This window comes from Mastomys coucha, unplaced genomic scaffold, assembly GCF_008632895.1.
Source record: "Mastomys coucha isolate ucsf_1 unplaced genomic scaffold, UCSF_Mcou_1 pScaffold22, whole genome shotgun sequence".
Lineage (NCBI taxonomy): Eukaryota > Metazoa > Chordata > Mammalia > Rodentia > Muridae > Mastomys > Mastomys coucha.
Window position 1 is genome coordinate 46,508,512 of NW_022196905.1, and position 3,052 is coordinate 46,511,563.

A 3,052-nucleotide genomic window follows, 5' to 3' on the forward strand; every position below is an offset into this window, starting at 1 on the left:
TAAAACTCTCATACACGTGAAATATCTTTTTAAAGAACATTACAACGGGGGCTGGCGAGATGACTCAGCAGGTAAGAGCACTGACTGCTCTTCCGAAGGTCCTGAGTTTGGATCTCAGCAACCACATGGTGGCTCACAACCACCCATGATGAGATCAGATGCCCTCTTCTGGTGCGTCTGAAGACAGCTACAGTGAATTATGCCAGAGCGAGCAGGGGCCAGAGCGAATGGGGCCAGAGAGCAGCCACACACATGATGGCTCACGGCCATCTGTACAACTGCAGTGTACTCATACACATAAAATAAATCTTAAAAAAAAAAAAGAACATTACAACATGTTCCACTACAGCCAGTATTGGTTGTCACTGCTGTGGCAACATACTCAGAAGAGACAGCTGACTAGAGGATAGGTTTGTTTTGGCTCACAGTTCCTCATGTCATGAGCAAGAAAGCAAGGCCACAGACCTACTCTGTCATGTCCATGATGGTGGAAGGGAGAAGCAAGAAGCAGCTGGTTCTATTACAGTGGCAAATAGAAAGCAGAGTGCTGATGCTCAAAGTGAGTCAGGCTACATGGCCCACAGGCCCACTTCCTCACGTGTTGAAGGCTTCTGTAATGCCCATAGCATCATTAGCTGGGGTCTAAGTGCTGAAACAGACGGACAGGAAGAGCAGTTTACATTCAGACTCCCAACTAGAAATTTGTCAAGTAGCTAATTGTAGGAAATGCATTGCTAGTATGGTAGGGAGCCCGTGGATGCTTATTTTGCTCTGTATTTTCTTCTTTCTTTCTAGCCCAAGATTTTCCACAGAGCACAGGACTCACATCAGGTTTTCCCCAGCTAGTGAATACAGCTGCAAATTCATGGCTCTTCCTCCACATACTCAGCATATACAGTTAGGGCCCAGGCCTGCAACCATGATGGAGTCTGTCTCAAGGCTGAGAACTACTTTCTTTGAAAGCTGTACTTTAGAAATTAAATTTTGTAGCTGTAAGAACATAAACTGCTCTCTTACAGACATTGGAAATTATTTCTTGTTCTTAAGAAATTACCCTAACTGGAAGTTAATTACACATGCAAGACGCTCACACATCTATAAATCTGTTTAAATGATGGAGGCATAATTGTACCTCAACTCTCTTTATGCACTGCAGCGTGTAGAAATGAATCCCTTAGGGCCCCATTTCAGTCTTAACAAGATTATGTTCCGCTGAGTAGTAGGATGCTGGGTCAGATATGTATGGTCATGCTGGTGGTAAGCCATTATAGTTCATAAATGTCACCTTTCCTCTGGTGTGTGCAGTCAAACTGAACTTGGTGCCCCAAGACACAAATGATAATATGTACTTATTGTTGTATGGATGATAAATATGCCCCATGACAAGACTTGAGATGAAACGAGTGTTTACTAGCTTGTTATGTTTTCAAAGCTAAAATGAGAAGGCAGGCTTATTGTTTGCATGGCCCGCCATCAAATTTACAAGGTTCTCCTATTCTCCAAGACTAAAAGCTTTAGGGACAATTTTTCTTCATTTCTGCATTACTGACTCCAGTTAGTGAGTGAACATTATTGTTATGTTAAGTTGTATTTCTTGCCACAGTTTAGATGGTAAAGCTGGGTACTTGGGAGTGAGAAAAGACGAATAGGCAGTTGCCATAAACCACAGTCCTCCCTGCAGACACGTCAGGGGAGCTGTAAAACCTGTAACCGTGCAGGTACCTCCTTTCTCCTCTCCTCGTCTTTGCTTGCTTTGCCCACTGTGACAAGAAGAGGTGTGAGGGTCTCTTCTCATGGGATAGGTTCAGTATCTCCAGGTGTCTGTGGGCAGCAAAGGGCTGCAGCCACTGCCCTCTGGCCCTAAACAGGATCATCTTCAGCTGAAGGCGCCATCAGAGCTGGGGAGGGGACCTGAGTGACTGGGTGATAGATTCTGTCAGGCTAGAGAAGTCAAGTGTACTAAGTGCTACTGGAAAGTGGAGAAGGTAGGGTCAAAGAGGGCTTTTATCTCAGAAGACTGCACATAAATGGTGACATGGGCAACACATCTGCAGGAGCGCTGGGGCTGTAGAGAGATGTGAGGTAAGAGAAAGGAATCATGGGTAGGCAGCAATGGTTAAGGGAGGCAGAGAAGCAGATGGTGGCCAGAGATGACTGTGGCATTAGGGAGTTTCTTTTTGTTTGTTTGTTTGCTTTTTTAAAAACCAGCAATAATGCTAATGCATATTCATCCATCAATAAATGGAGAGTGGCCATTCTAGAGAAAGGGGAATGTGCAAGTGAAATCCTTGACTGGGGAAGGAAGGGTTAAGACTGACAAAGGTGAGGCCAGTCTCAGGGCAAAGCACAGGTCTCTCCTGACAGGAAGGACATGTGGGACAGGGGCTGGCAGGTGGTTCTCGATGGGGCAAGTGCAGTTTTGTCTGACATAGAGACTGGTCTCATTGAGTGTTACTGAATAACACTGTCCTCAGCCAAATTCAAAGGTTAAGCTGTGCCCCTTCCACCAATGCTTGTGGATGTTTGGTGTTCCCACACAGTAGGCAGTGGAGATGGTCATGGGAACTTCACCTGAGTGTCCAGCCATGCCTCCCGAGAAGGACGAATGTTTGCTCTAAAAACATGAGATCTTGAGGAGGGGCTAAAGTATATAGGCTAGGAAGATTGGGTAAGTGGGGCTCCATCTATGCAGCCATGGGGAAGTCAGCAATGCTGGCCAAAGTTTTCAGTGGCTGCTTTGCTCAGTAACCCCTCACCCATGCTTTATAAATAAGCCCCTCAAACTCATCAGTTCTCTAGAGGGTGGAATCAGACCTTAGTTTGTCATTGGGACCCTAGGAGGACAAAAGGTAGATGGCCCATTGTCCTCCTCCTCCCCTGTCCCTCCAGGGCAAGAGTGGAGAGGGCAGATATGAAAGTCACTTTAGAATGGTAATATAAATTCACCAAGGGTGTGTGGCAGTTAAGGTCACTCAAAACAATGTAGCAGTAATGGAGAGGGTGACAATGGATTGGGTGCTGAGGTCACTGATAAATGGGAGTAGAAAGCCAC